This window comes from Bombina bombina, chromosome 3 (assembly GCF_027579735.1).
Source record: "Bombina bombina isolate aBomBom1 chromosome 3, aBomBom1.pri, whole genome shotgun sequence".
Lineage (NCBI taxonomy): Eukaryota > Metazoa > Chordata > Amphibia > Anura > Bombinatoridae > Bombina > Bombina bombina.
Genome location: NC_069501.1, coordinates 1075612370 through 1075629236, shown reverse-complemented (window position 1 = coordinate 1075629236; position 16867 = coordinate 1075612370). Strand labels below are relative to the sequence as shown.

The 16867-nt window shown below is 39.1% G+C and overlaps 1 protein-coding gene across 1 annotated transcript in view; it reads right to left on the bottom strand.

Moving 5' to 3' along the window:
* CDADC1 (cytidine and dCMP deaminase domain containing 1) overlaps positions 1-16867 on the bottom strand; it is a 157992-nt gene that overhangs the window by 31700 nt on the left and 109425 nt on the right. The gene's annotated exons all lie outside the window — the stretch shown is intronic.

Sequence of the window (16867 nt, the reverse complement as noted above, 5' to 3'; positions counted from 1 at the left end):
ATTCCCCACGCGAGAAGCCTTGGGTTCAACTAGAATCCTCTTTAATTGGAGGTTATAATCTAGGAGACCAATGTTGGACTTTACCCACTCACAGACCTCCAGAAGTATACACAAATCATTATGTTGCAGCCATGCTGAGAGTGTGGGATAAAATGTTAGCCCTTGATAAATCACTCTCAACCATTCCCTCCCCCTCACCCCTCTCCTTAACAACCCTCTTTTACTTCACCCACACCTTTTACAAACTCCGATAGTTGCAGATTCCCCTTCTAATATTCCAGCACACATAGTACTCAACAAAGGACAAATTCGCACAAAACTGGAACCTTCCCAACTTCTAGGTCCCCCATTCCATCTTTGGTTCCCCTACCTACAACTGAGGCACGCTATAACAAACAGCCCCATCACTAAAGACCTTACCAGACCCCTCACTAACTTTGAATCATTGTGCACAACCCCCTCGGTGACGAGATTTCACATCTCCATAATATACAAATTACTTAGGGGCTCCTTCCCAGCTAAGAAACCCTCTTACATATCAAAATGGGAGAAAGAGTTCGATATCGCCCTCTCTGAGGAGCAATGGAGTCACATTTTTGTTGAAACTAAAAAGTCGTCCCTTTCCCTGGTGTTCGCTGAAATGAATTACAAGTTACTATTAAGATAGTACCTAACCCCACAGCCACTCCACAGTATCTTCCCAAACTCTTCCTCTAACTGTTGGAGACATTGCGGGGGAACGGGAACCCTATTACATATATGGTGGTTATGCCCTCACATAAAGACATTTTGGACAGATATCACAAAATGTTTAAACACTTTCTTAGGGTTAGACATAGTGCTCTCTCTTAGCATAGTCTTGTTACAAGATACCCCCCTATTCACTACTTATATCGTAAACACCTATTTCGTTGTCTACTCAATTGCGCTAAGCGTCTAATACCTAGATTTTGGAAGTCTACACAGACCCCTACCCTTCCGATGTGGCTGAGGGAGGTGGAACATATCTTAGCAATGGAGGAAACACACTTTACCTTCCTGGGTAGGCAGGATTATATCGCTGACATTATTTACATATGGGAACAGGGGAAACCCTCAGTTTAGGTGCGTAAACTGATATATGAAATTTGTGTCTACTTATTATGGACTAAATCACAACGGGAGTAACTCCTGCAATATTATATAAACAGTGGTAGGAAGTCAAGGACATCTATGGGTAGATATTTGCTGATTAACATGTTGATACAAGTGGCTGTAAATGCATTCTCCTCTTTGTTTACCTCTGTTACTGACATGATGTATACTGTGACATGAAACGTTTGTATTTGTATTTATATATTCTTTTACCCTTTTTTAATTTCTTTCTTTCTTTCTTTTTTTGTACTCTTGTTTGGAAAACTTTAATAAAAACAGTTGATTTAAAAAAAAAAAAAAAAAAGGGAACCACAATCTCTTGATTGAGGTTGCAAATTGACACCACCTTAGGAAGAAAACCTAACTTGGTTCATAGAACAGCCTTATCAGCATGGAACCCAGATAAGGACGCATTGCAAGGGAGCAATCACAGATAGCCCGCAGAAGCAATAGCCCGTAGAAAAGGAACCTTCCAAGACAACAATTTAATGTCTTCTTCATGCATAGGCTCCAACGGAGCCCGTGCAAGACTTTAAGAACAAGATTTAAATTCCAAGAAGAAGCAATAGATCTAAACACAGCTCTGATCCTAACAGAGCCTTAACAATAACTGCACATCAGGAAGCTCAGCAAACCTCTTGTGCAGTAACACAGACAGGGCCTAAATCTGTCCCTTCAGGGAACCTGCATAAAAGCCCTTCTCCAGTTCATCCTAGAGAACAGAATAAGTAGGTTCTCCACACCTTATGACAGATGCGACGAGCAACCAGCTACGAGCTTGAATGAGAGTAAAAATAACACTCTCAGAAAACCATCTCTAGGCTAGGACTAGGCGTTCAATTTTCACGCAGTCAGCCTCAGAGAATCTAGACATAGATGAAAAAAGAGACCTTGGTCAGCAGATCCCTGTGACAAGGTAACTTCCACGGAGAAGATGATGACATCCTCACTAGTCCGCGAACAATATCCTTTGTGGCCAAGAAGGAGCAATCAGTATCACTGAGTCCTGCTCGATTCGAGCCACTACACTAGGAAGTAGTCGTAACGGCCGGAAAAGATAAATTAGACTGAACCTCCAAGGCAACGCTAATGCATCAGTTAGCTCCACCTGAGGATCCCTGTACCTCAACCCATATCTGGGTAGCTTGGTATTGAGACTTTATAAGATCAACCTCATGCAAATCTCCGCAAACACTTTGGATGGAGAAACCATTCCCCTGAAAGGATTGTCTGCTGAGAAATCCACTTCCCAGTTGTCCACACCCAGAATGTGGATCGCTGACAGCGAACAAATGTGGGTCTCTGCCCAATCCAGAATCCGAGATACTTCCCTCATAGCTAGGGAGCTTCTCGTATCCCTCTGATGGTTGATGTGAGCCACCAAGGTTATTTTGTCTGATAAACTGTGACAAACCTAGCAGAGGCCAAGCCTTCAGAGCATTGTATATTGCCGGAAGATCCAAAACATGATCGGGAGGGAGCTCTTCCTCCTGAGTCCATAGGCCCTGTGCCTTTCTGGCACTTCAAACAGCTCCCCATCCTGACAGACTCGCAACCATAGTCACAATCACCCAGGATGGTCTTGAGATGGATGTCCCTTGGGACAAGTGATCCGGACAAAAACACCAAGAAAACGATTCTCTTGATTGGAGGTCCATAGAAATCTGTCGAGACAGATCCAAATGATCGCCATTCCACCACTTCAGCAAAGGAAATGATGTCCATGCTGGACACCATGAGACCAATTACTGCCATACACCGAGCCACAGATGGCCTTAAGGAGGTCTGGAAGGCAAGACTTACTGAAGCTAGCTTGCAACGTCTCTAGTCTGTGAGAAATATTCTCATGTCTATGAAGTCTATTATAGAACCCGAGAATTCTATCCTGGTATTTGATACAAGACAACTCTAACTAGAGTTATCTTCCATCCATGGGATCGAAGAGAAGAGATCCCGAATGGTCCATTCTTCGAAAAAACTTCTTCGAGCCGTAGCTAGACAAAACGGAATATCAATAAACTTGAAGTGCTGGTCCAGGAACGCAAACCTTAGGAACTGGAAGTGGTCCTTGAGGATTGGAATGTGAAGGGAGCAACCTTCAGATGTATCGTGGTCATGAACTGCCCTTCTGGAAAGAGGGGAAGAATGGACCTCATTGTCTCCATCTTGAACGAGGGGACATTTAAAAACTTGTTTAAGCACTTTAGGTCCATTTCTGAAGGTAAGTTCCCTCCTTCTTTGGGACCACGAAAAAGGTTAGAATAGTATCCCAAACCTGTCACTGCTATAGGCACCGAGACAATAACTCCTAAGAGGACAGATCTTAGGTCCAATGGAAGTTACACTGGGAGAGATGACTCACGTGGGCGTTAATCAATACGCCCCTTGACGTGAAGGCTGTTAGCCTATCGAGATACAGACAGAAATTACCTCTATGGTGACGTGGGTGGGCGGAAGCTTTAGGAATTGCTGCTAACATAAAATCTATTGTTATCAAAACAAACTGACAGATCACTAGTACTTTATCGATCAACACCAAAATGTAACAAGCATAACTGGAATAAAGTGCGCACACAGCCCGTGAGTTTTATACTTATACACTACCTAAGTAAGTGATACGATCTGGAGATGAGAGCAGATACACTTGTGAAAATTGTGAAAAGTGTTAAAATACCATCACATTATCTTTTCAGGTACGAATAAGATTATTATTGTTATTTTCGTTAGGGTAAAGAAATAAATGTCACACTTCAAATGAGGATACAATGTAGATTTAACACTAAGTAAGGTCTGTAATACTAAAGGAAAAATATAGATCTATTGTGTTATAAAACATACATGTGGTCAGGCATAATAAGTGATTACATGTTGAATAGAGACTATTAAAATACATGTATCTTGCTTATGTTTTTTATGTGGGTATATTATATTGTTGTACATATCGTGATTATTTTATTTTGAGGTGCATAACAAATGTTTTTATTGTGATTGTTATATTACTGTTTTTTTTTTTTTTTATATTTTGTATTCTATTTTTAATATCAATCTGAAGGGTCACAAGGTTATTGCTATTGTCTATTATGGGTTGGCAATGGTATGGAGGTTGATACAGAGATATCTATATTTATTTGGAATTTGCTCAAAATGGTTTGTGTTACATATAAGAGCTTTGTATGTAGGGGTTTCCATGCCTACCAACTGCTGACCTGTGCAACAGGTGCTCACACTTTAGAAATTAATTATCCTATCAGATTTAGTTTCATGTGTTCTATTGTCTTTATAAAGCAAGTGTTGTTAACATTTTAACATAGCCTGAGGAAACAGCCCTGTGGTGGCTGTGAAACATGTCGCTGTTTTAAATAAAAGTTTTTAAATATACACTTGCTTTATCACATTTATTCTGCTCCTGTTGGGGGCAGAGTGTGTGTGTATATATATATTTTTTCTGCTAGTCTTATCTTCCTAAGTGGTGATTTTCTGCATCCTGCTAATTGGATTCCACAGTCCACTGGGCGGCTGAGAGGTCCCAGTACTGCTGATATTGCACCTGGTGGTGCTTTGTTTCCTGTAAGTACAACCTTGAATCCTTTCTTATCTGGTGTACAAACGTTACTGGGCTATGTGTGTGCCTTTTTTGCCCTTATAGGCATCATAGGATAGGCTCCCGCCAAGGATCATCTTTATCTGGCTGGAGATACCAGTGAGCTGGACCACTGTTTGAAGTTCCAGGCTGCCACAATAGCACCATTTGGGTGCGCCACGTTTGTGAGTATATTTCCTATCCTGCTGATGTTTTGTATCCGACTGCCGTGACGTTACTAGGCCATGTTGGCGCCTCTGTGCTTCTTTTTCTTATAGACCCCTGAAAGGATTGTCTGCTGAGAAATCCACTTCCCAGTTGTCCACACCCGGAATGTGGATCGCTGACAGCGAACAAATGTGGGTCTCTGCCCAATCCAGAATCCAAGATACTTCCCTCATAGCTAGGGAGCTTCTCGTATCCCTCTGATGGTTGATGTGAGCCACCAAGGTTATTTTGTCTGATAAACTGTGACAAACCTAGCAGAGGCCAAGCCTTCAGAGCATTGTATATTGCCGGAAGATCCAAAACATGATCGGGAGGGAGCTCTTCCTCCTGAGTCCATAGGCCCTGTGCCTTTCTTGCACTTCAAACAGCTCCCCATCCTGACAGACTCGCAACCATAGTCACAATCACCCAGGATGGTCTTGAGATGGATGTCCCTTGGGACAAGTGATCCGGACAAAAACACCAAGAAAACGATTCTCTTGACTGGAGGTCCATAGAAATCTGTCGAGACAGATCCAAATGATCGCCATTCCACCACTTCAGCAAAGGAAATTATGTCCATGCTGGACACCATGAGACCAATTACTGCCATACACCGAGCCACAGATGGCCTTAAGGAGGTCTGGAAGGCAAGACGTACTGAAGCTAGCTTGCAACGTCTCTAGTCTGTGAGAAATATTCTCATGTCTATGAAGTCTATTATAGAACCCGAGAATTCTATCCTGGTATTTGATACAAGAGAACTCTAACTAGAGTTATCTTCCATCCATGGGATCGAAGAGAAGAGATTCTGAATGGTCCATTCTTCGAAAAAACTTCTTGGAGCCGTAGCTAGGCAAAACGGAATATCAATAAACTGGAAGTGCTGGTCCAGGAACGCAAACCTTAGGAACTGGAAGTGGTCCTTGAGGATTGGAATGTGAAGGGAGCAACCTTCAGATGTATCGTGGTCATGAACTGTCCTTCTGGAAAGAGGGGAAGAATGGACCTCAGAGTAGAGAGAGAGCGGAGCTGCTGCAAGTTACTTCCGCTGAAGACCGGGGGGTGAATGGGCTACACCAAAACTGAAAGGAGGGGAATTGGTGTGGAGCCAACCAAGTAGCGGCGGACGACCGCAAAAGACTCAGCAAAAGAAAAAATGGAAGGCTGCTGAGCAAACAGGTAGAAAAAAAGAGACTTTATTCCATTAAAATAGAGAAAACACAAAAATAACAAGGAGGGTAATTAGCCATCTAACATGTTTCGCGCTGGTGTGCGCTTACTCATAGATGCTAAGTGCAAGTAATGGAAGCTAATGTATTTAAAGGGGCAGAAACCAATAGGAGATTGATCTTTGAATTCTGTAATTTGATCAGTTTCACACATGAATTTTCTCCTAATTAATTTAATATTCAGCCCCATTAAAATGCATTAGGTTGTGTATTTAAAAACAAAAAAGACATTACTTGTGAAAGTATAGCAATACTTGGCTTATTAGAAAATTGCATCATTAGTTACATCAAAAAATTGTTGTAATTATTCCTAATTACTTAGAAAACAGATTATATGAAAGAAAGAAAATTGACAAAGAATAATAATGAACAAGCAGAAAATGAGAAAAATATAATAAAATAATATAATAAATAAATAAATGAAGACACTTTGAAGTTAGTCATTTGCAGATGAATGGGAAGTGTGTATGAACACACACATACATGAGGAATATTTGCACACATACATATGAGAAAAGCACATGTAAAAACATGTATGTAGATGTATATGAATGTCAGCAAAGACCCAATGAATACTATAACCATCCTACACGAAATAACTGCAAACATGTCTCATATCTAAATGAAATTATGACATTACATGTATGTGTCACCACACGTATGATCCTACACAATATATCTTTTCCCTATATTTGAATTATATGGACCCAGACTGAGGTGTTGTATGGATGAATAGGTAGACATATACTGAAAACATACTAATATGAAAATATATGTATGAGTGTACAGTAATAAGTATATAAAATCATGTTTACCTAATCAACAAAATATCTCATGTGCCATTCTAGGTTCATGCCCAATGGTGATTTCGATCTTAACTTATAGATCCAATATAATTCCTTCTTGTCCAGTATTTTTAGCACATTGCCACCTCGCAGGGGAACTCTCGCTATGTCTATGACCTTAATTTTAAAACTAGGTACATTCGTGAGATGAAAAGAATTAAAATGTCTTGCAACCGTAGAATCCTTATTGAAATTTTTTACATCCCTCAAATGTTCCCTGGTGCGATCCCTAAGGCTCCTAGTTGATTGACCAACATATTGGGCCTTGCAAAGTTGGCAATCAAGTAGATATACTATATAGGAGGTAAGGCAAGTAGCATAGAAATCAATTTTAAAAATTTCACCTGTAACTGCACTATTGAATGTATTAGTGTAGTCCATTGTTTCACATGTTAAACAATTTGTATGGTGTGCTTTGAAATTACCTTTACCCCTGAGCCAATTAGTGTTAGTACTTATATTAGATTTCACTAGACTAGGGGAAAGCTTAGTCGCTAGTGTTGGTGGTTTTTTTGCTACAAATTTACAATTTTTAATATGAGGTAGTAAAATTTCATCACCTTTTAAAATATGTAGATGTTTTTTGATTATACCACAAATAGAATTGTATTGAAGTGAAAATTCAGTTGAAAATACAATACTATTTTCATCAAGATAATTCTTCTTTTTAGAATCATCTCTAAGTAAGGTGGTACTACCGGTTGTCCCTGCTGGAAGGGGGGAATCTGTGGGTTTAGGCTTCCAATTTTTAATCTCTTCAAATGTTTTAAATAATTCTCTTTCATTGTAGCCTCTAGCTTTAAGTCGTGTGATCAATTCTTCACCACTCTGTACATAGTTTTCAAGATTGCTAGCATTACGTTTGAGTCTAATGAATTGGCTCCTCGGTATCGATTTAACTAAATGGCGTGGGTGGCATGAGGTAGCATGGAGGATGGTATTGCCAGCTGTGTCCTTCCTATATGTACTTGATAGAATCTTATGTGTTAAATTGTCACCAATGAGATGTAGATCCAAAAAGTTAACTCCCTCAGGGTGTAATTCTCCAGTAAACCTCAAATTAATCTCATTGTCGTTTATGACAGATAAAAACTCCTGAAAGGGGAAGTCATCCTTCACAATGAAGATTAGATCATCTATATACCTCATGTACATGAGGATGCCGGACCTGAAAGGTTCCCCTATATCATAAATATGTTGGAGTTCCCACCTACCCACAAAAAGATTTGCATAAGAGGGGGCAAATTTCGCCCCCATTGCTGTTCCTTGGCATTGTAAATAATAAGCTGAATCAAAAATAAAATAATTGTGGGTAAGTAGGAACTCCACAACCTCCAAGATGAATTGTTTGATCTCATCACTGTAGGAGGTGTTCCTGTTCAGGAAAAATTCCAAGGCCCGGCATCCATGCACATGAGGTATAGAGGAATATAAAGATGTAGCATCAATAGTCACCCATTTATAACCTTCCTGCCAATTAAAATTATGCAATGTTTCTAGTAAATGGCCTGAATCCCTAATGTAGCTATACAAGTTTTTAACTAACGGTTGTAGTATGCTATCTATCCATTCAGACATAGGCTCCAAAAGGGAGCCTATGCCTGAAATAATGGGACGCCCTGGAGGTGACAAAAGGCTCTTATGCGTTTTAGGCAAGTAATGGAATATGGGTGTTATAGCATTGGTTGGTAAAAGGTATTTGGATTTTTCTGTGGTAAAAATACCAAGAGACACAGCTTCTTCTATTAATCGTTGTAATTGTCTAGAGAAAAGTGTGGTAGGGTCTGAATCAAGTTTCCTATATGTGATGCTGTCTGACAGCTGTCTAGTGGCTTCTTTCATATAGTCGGATTTCTTGAGAACAACGACATTGCCACCCTTGTCCGAATTGCGGATGACAATGTCGCTATTGTCAGCCAAATCCCTCACAGCTTGTTGTTCTTGAGTAGTTAGATTGTGTTTGTATCGATAACTAGTAGAATTACATGTTTCCTCTAGTTTTAAAATATCTTCCTCTATTCGCTTATGAAAAGAATTAATGAAATTCCCCCTGAAATGTCTAGGATAGAAATTGGACTCATACCTTCTAGGAGTAGGTAGACAACCCTGTTCTAAATCAGTAATTTCTGCATTGAAGTTATCTATAGTCTCAATTAAACAAATATCTGAGAAGGAAAATAATTTATTCCAATCTACATTTTTATCAATGCTGCTAGACAAGAGGTTAGAGTTGATATTGGATACATGATGAGTGGCTGTGTGCTCAGAGTGAAAAAACCTTTTTAGTGTCAGTTTCCTGATAAACTTATTTACATCAATTAGTGTTCTAAATGCAGAAAACTTGTGTGTCGGTGCAAATCCTAGTCCTTTTTTCAAGACTTTTTCATGTTCCAAAGATAGCTGTGTATTGGACAAATTGATAACATTCAAAGTTACTTCTTCTTCCGTGATTTCTGTTGCTTTCCCATGTTGTCTTCTCTTTTTCTTTCTTGATCTTCTTGTGCGTTTCCTAAAGGGATACCTTGTTGATTGCGAGTTTTGGGGCGGACTGCCTTATCACCATGCTTTTTATCTTTCTTAGATGTACCCTGTAAGGAGAGAGAAAGAGAAGAGGGATGGGGAGACACTGGAACTGGTATATCATCGCTGGATCCTGAAGACTCAGAGTCACGATCGGTTGATTCAGGTTTAGTGGATGAGAAGACCACCCTGCGTTCTTTATCTTTTTTTAGAATTGGTTTGAGGGTTTTGCTGTCTTCTACATCACTCGGCCGCTTTTTTGAAGGTTTCCTTTGGCGTCTGCGGAACCTTGACCAATCGTATACTCTGTTATTTTCATAATCTTCACGGTCACGTAGAAATTTATTTCTCTTTTTTTCAGCAATTTCCATATCTGCTTTTTTTATCTTATCTTTCATTTGTAGTTTAAGTTCTGCATAGTGTTCATCTGTTTTGTGTGTCTTTAGGTCTGCTTTGGTGGTCACAATTTTTTCTTTTAAATTATTTCTCTTCTGTTCCTTGCTTTTAATCAGGACCCCCAACAGCTTTAAAGAACATTCATTTAAAGCTGTATTCCATTCATCTTGTAGGTCACTGTCTTCAAGGTCATAATTTGGGTATTTCTTTATCCTGAGACCCCTAGGGATCCTTTTCACATCTATATAATGTGTAAGTGTGACAACATCCCACATAGACCGCAGATCTGACATTAATAGTTTTTCTAGTGTGGTGAAAAGTTGTTTCAAATCACCTTCACCTGTGACATTGGCAAAACTTGAAAATATGGTATCAAAAAACTGTTTTCTATTTTGAATATCAAAAAATGTGGCCAGGTTGCTACTTTCACCCTCCATGTTAATGTGTCTCTTTCAGTGTAAAAAATGGAAAAAAACCTGTTGCTACTCACACTGAGCCCTTATTTAGCTATTAATATATCAGTTAGGTCAGCAAAAGTCACAATATCCAATACATATGGCGTGACTTTAATTAAAGACTTGAAAAGAGTTAATAAATCACCCCTAGTGTGATCCAAGGAAGTATCATAGATATAGGCTGTTTGTTAGATATATTAATTAGGCTGAAATGCCAGTGGCATGTTATTCATTTTGCAAGTCTCTATTTAACAAACAGAAAGGAGAAAAGCCAGGATATGACAAGAGCAGGTAGTAAATCACAGATATCAGTCCAGCGTTAGTAGAAAACTAGCAAAGCAGGGCTTTGGTTATTACCAACCAATGCTATAACACCCATATTCCATTACTTGCCTAAAACGCATAAGAGCCTTTTGTCACCTCCAGGGCGTCCCATTATTTCAGGCATAGGCTCCCTTTTGGAGCCTATGTCTGAATGGATAGATAGCATACTACAACCGTTAGTTAAAAACTTTTATAGCTACATTAGGGATTCAGGCCATTTACTAGAAACATTGCATAATTTTAATTGGCAGGAAGGTTATAAATGGGTGACTATTGATGCTACATCTTTATATTCCTCTATACCTCATGTGCATGGATGCCGGGCCTTGGAATTTTTCCTGAACAGGAACACCTCCTACAGTGATGAGATCAAACAATTCATCTTGGAGGTTGTGGAGTTCCTACTTACCCACAATTATTTTATTTTTGATTCAGCTTATTATTTACAATGCCAAGGAACAGCAATGGGGGCGAAATTTGCCCCCTCTTATGCAAATCTTTTTGTGGGTAGGTGGGAACTCCAACATATTTATGATATAGGGGAACCTTTCAGGTCCGGCATCCTCATGTACATGAGGTATATAGATGATCTAATCTTCATTGTGAAGGATGACTTCCCCTTTCAGGAGTTTTTATCTGTCATAAACAACAATGAGATTAATTTGAGGTTTACTGGAGAATTACACCCTGAGGGAGTTAACTTTTTGGATCTACATCTCATTGGTGACAATTTAACACATAAGATTCTATCAAGTACATATAGGAAGGACACAGCTGGCAATACCATCCTCCATGCTACCTCATGCCACCCACGCCATTTAGTTAAATCGATACCGAGGAGCCAATTCATTAGACTCAAACGTAATGCTAGCAATCTTGAAAACTATGTACAGATTGGTGAAGAATTGATCACACGACTTAAAGCTAGAGGCTACAATGAAAGAGAATTATTTAAAACATTTGAAGAGATTAAAAATTGGAAGCCTAAACCCACAGATTCCCCCCTTCCAGCAGGGACAACCGGTAGTACCACCTTACTTAGAGATGATTCTAAAAAGAAGAATTATCTTGATGAAAATAGTATTGTATTTTCAACTGAATTTTCACTTCAATACAATTCTATTTGTGGTATAATCAAAAAACATCTACATATTTTAAAAGGTGATGAAATTTTACTACCTCATATTAAAAATTGTAAATTTGTAGCAAAAAAACCACCAACACTAGCGACTAAGCTTTCTCCTAGTCTAGTGAAATCTAATATAAGTACTAACACTAATTGGCTCAGGGGTAAAGGTAATTTCAAAGCACACCTTTCAAATTGTTTAACATGTGAAACAATGGACTACACTAATACATTCAATAGTGCAGTTACAGGTGAAATTTTTAAAATTGATTTCTATGCTACTTGCCTTACCTCCTATATAGTATATCTACTTGATTGCCAACTTTGCAAGGCCCAATATGTTGGTCAATCAACTAGGAGCCTTAGGGATCGCACCAGGGAACATTTGAGGGATGTAAAAAATTTCAATAAGGATTCTACGGTTGCAAGACATTTTAATTCTTTTCATCTCACGAATGTACCTAGTTTTAAAATTAAGGTCATAGACATAGCGAGAGTTCCCCTGCGAGGTGGCAATGTGCTAAAAATACTGGACAAGAAGGAATTATATTGGATCTATAAGTTAAGATCGAAATCACCATTGGGCATGAACCTAGAATGGGACATGAGATATTTTGTTGATTAGGTAAACATGATTTTATATACTTATTACTGTACACTCATACATATATTTTCATATTAGTATGTTTTCAGTATATGTCTACCTATTCATCCATACAACACCTCAGTCTGGGTCCATATAATTCAAATATAGGGAAAAGATATATTGTGTAGGATCATACGTGTGGTGACACATACATGTAATGTCATAATTTCATTTAGATATGAGACATGTTTGCAGTTATTTCGTGTAGGATGGTTATAGTATTCATTGGGTCTTTGCTGACATTCATATACATCTACATACATGTTTTTACATGTGCTTTTCTCATATGTATGTGTGCAAATATTCCTCATGTATGTGTGTGTTCATACACACTTCCCATTCATCTGCAAATGACTAACTTCAAAGTGTCTTCATTTATTTATTTATTATATTATTTTATTATATTTTTCTCATTTTCTGCTTGTTCATTATTATTCTTTGTCAATTTTCTTTCTTTCATATAATCTGTTTTCTAAGTAATTAGGAATAATTACAACAATTTTTTGATGTAACTAATGATGCAATTTTCTAATAAGCCAAGTATTGCTATACTTTCACAAGTAATATGTCTTTTTTGTTTTTAAATACACAACCTAATGCATTTTAATGGGGCTGAATATTAAATTAATTAGGAGAAAATTCATGTGTAAAACTGATCAAATTACAGAATTCAAAGATCAATCTCCTATTGGTTTCTGCCCCTTTAAATACATTAGCTTCCATTACTTGCACTTAGCATCTATGAGTAAGCGCACACCAGCGCGAAACATGTTAGATGGCTAACTACCCTCCTTGTTATTTTTGTGTTTTCTCTATTTTAATGGAATAAAGTCTCTTTTTTTCTACCTGTTTGCTCAGCAGCCTTCCATTTTTTCTTTTGCGAAGAATGGACCTCATTGTCTCCATCTTGAACGAGGGGACATTTAAAAACTTGTTTAAGCACTTTAGGTCCATTTCTGAAGGTAAGTTCCCTCCTTCTTTGGGACCACGAAAAAGGTTAGAATAGTATCCCAAACCTGTCACTGCTATAGGCACCGGGACAATAACTCCTAAGAGGACAGATCCCGTACGCACCCCAGAAAGGCTACCCTCCTTTCCGGTCAGGAAGACAGGAGAGAGAGATGAGGAATCAGCCCTTGGGTGGTTGAGACTTGAAACCTATCTTGTAACCCTGAGCTATGACCTCCAGGACCCATGGATCCTGCACGTCCCTGAACCAAGCGACTGAAAAGAGCGAAAGTCTGCCCCCTACACGATCCAGAAGAGGATTGGGGACTGCCCATTCATGCCTACTTAGACTCAGTGGGCTTCTTGCTCTGCTTGGATTTATTCCAGGAGCTCTTGGTTTGCTCTGGCTTAGCGGAGGACTGCTGACATGGGCTTTATCAGAATGAAAATTGTTCATATTCTCTTCCGGTAGGAGGGCACCCTTGCCCCCTGTGACTGTAGAGATAATTGAGTCCAGGCCTGGACCAAACAAATTCTTTCCCTTAAAGGGGAGGGAAAGAAGTCTAGACTTAGAAGTCATAACCACAGACCATGACTTCAGCCAGAGCCCGACGGGCCTGACAGAAAAAGCTGAAGTCTTAGCATAAAGGCAAATAATTTGCCTAATAGCATCACAGATAAAAGAATTAGCAACCCTCAAGGCCGTAAATCTTTCCTGAGTAACGTCGAGGGGACTCTCCAACCTCAAATCCTAGGAGTCACACCAGAAGGTAGTTTTTCCAGCAACCGCAGCACAGCCGCTGCCATTTGAAGCAAATATGCGTATGTTGAAACATTTTTCTGAACAGAGTTTCCATCCTTTATCCCTGGGCTCTTTAAACGAAGAGCTATCCTCAGTGGGATGGTAATACCCTTGGCAAGGGTGAAGATAGCACCATACCTTTTTATGGACGGAGCCTCACAACTCCATTAAGAGTTCAGGACCGGGAACAAATTTGTTAAAGGGAGAAGAGGGGAACAAGGAATCCAATCCTGTCCATTCATTCTTAATAATATTCGCCATCTAACAGGAGCAGGGAAGGATGGTCCCTGTCCTCAAACTCTATCCAATTTAGGAATCAAAAGGTTCATCAGGCAATTTGGCCTCTGGAACCTCTGAATTAGCCATAAACTTCCTTGCGCTTAGAAGGGCCTGGTAAAGCATTAAAGGCCGCAGACACTGGGGCCTAGTTATCAAGCCGTCAACCTCAAATACGCTGGAATTCCGCAGCGTATTTGTGGCGAGGCTGATTCGCCTTAGTTATCAAAGGCTCGAGACCGGCAAAAGTAGAATTTTGTGACGTAAGCATCGTCGCCACCTATACACCGTCGCCACCTATAATAAATTTATTAACCCCTAATCTGCCCCCCCTACACCGTCGCCACCTATAATAAATTTATTAACCCCTATCCTGCCCCCCACTACGCCGCCGCCACTGTCATAAAATTATTAACCCCTAAACCTAAGTCTAACCCTAACCCTAACGCCCCCCTAACTTAAATATTAATTAAATAAATCTAAATAAATTAACTCTTATTAAGTAAATGAATCCTATTTAAAACTAAATACTTACCTTTAAAATAAACCCTAATATAGCTACAATATAAATAATAATTATATTCTAGCTATCTTAGGATTTATATTTATTTTACAGGTACCTTTCAATTTATTTTAACCATGTACAATAACTATTAAATAGTTATTAACTATTTAATAGCTTACCTAGCTAAAATAAAGAGAAATGTACCTGTGAAATAAATCCTAACCTAAGTTACAATTACACCTAACACTACACTATACTTTAATAAATTATTCCTATTTAAAAATAAATACCTACCTGTAAAATAAACCCTAAGATAACTACAATATAATTAATAATTATATTATAGCTATCTTATGATTTATATTTATTTTACAGGTAACTTTGTATTTATTTTAGCTAGTTAGAATAGTTATTAAATAGTTATTAACTATTTAATAACTACATAGCTAAAAGAAATACAAAATTACCTGTAAAATAAATCCTAACTTAAGTTACAATTAAACCTAATACTACACTATCATTAAATTAATTAAATAAACTACCTACAAATAACTACAATTAAATACAATTACATAAACTAACTAAAGTACAAAAAATAAAAAAAGCTAAGTTACAAAAAATAAAAAAATAAGTTACAAACATGTTACAAATATTACAACAATTTTAAGCTACTTACACCTAATCTAAGCCCCCTAATAAAATAACAAACCCCCCAAAATAAAAAAATGCCCTACCCTATTCTAAATTAAATAAATTTCAAAGCTCTTTTACCTTACCAGCCCTTAAAAGGGCCATTTGTGGGGGCATGCCCCAAAGAAAACAGCTCTTTTGCCTGTAAAAGAAAAATACAACCCCCCCCCCCAACATTAAAACCCACCACCCACATACCCCTAATCTAACCCAAACCCCCCTTACAAAAACCTAACACTAATCCCCTGAAGATCATCCTACCTTGAGTCGTCTTCACTCAGCCGAGCCACCGATGGAACTGAAGAGGACATCCGGAGCGGAAGAAGTTAATCCTCCAAGCGGCGCTGAAGAAATCTTCCATCCGATGAAGTCATCTTCCAAGCCGGGTCTTGAATCTTCCTTTCGCCGACGCGGAACCACCTTCTTCACCGACGGACTACGACGAATGACGGCTCCTTTAAGGGACGTCATCCAAGATGGCGTCCCCTCAATTCCGATTGGCTGATAGGATTCTATCAGCCAATCGGAATTAAGGTAGGAAAAATCTGATTGGCTGATGGAATCAGCCAATCAGATTGAGCTCGCATTCTATTGGCTGTTCCGATCAGCCAATAGAATGCGAGCTCAATCTGATTGGCTGATTGGATCAGCCAATCGGATTGAACTTGAATCCGATTGGCTGATTCCATCAGCCAATCAGATTTTCCTACCTTAATTCCGATTGGCTGATAGAATCCTATCAGCCAATCGGAATTGAGGGTTCCGCGTCGGCGGAAGGAAGATTCAAGACCCGGCTTGGAAGATGACTTCGCCCGGATAGAAGACCTCTTCAGCGCCTCTTTGAAGATGACATCGGCCGGATCGAAGACTTTTCTTCAGCGCCGCCTGGATGATGACTTCATCGGATGGAAGATTTCTTCAGCTCCGCTTGGAGGATTAACTTCTTCCGCTCCGGATGTCCTCTTCAGTTCCATCGGTGGCTCGGCTGAGTGAAGACGACTCAAGGTAGGATGATCTTCAGGGGATTAGTGTTAGGTTATTTTAAGGGGGGTTTGGGTTAGATTAGGGGTATGTGGGTGGTGGGTTTTAATGTTGGGGGGGGGGTTGTATTTTTCTTTTACAGGCAAAAGAGCTGTTTTCTTTGGGGCATGCCCCCACAAATGGCCCTTTTAAGGGCTGGT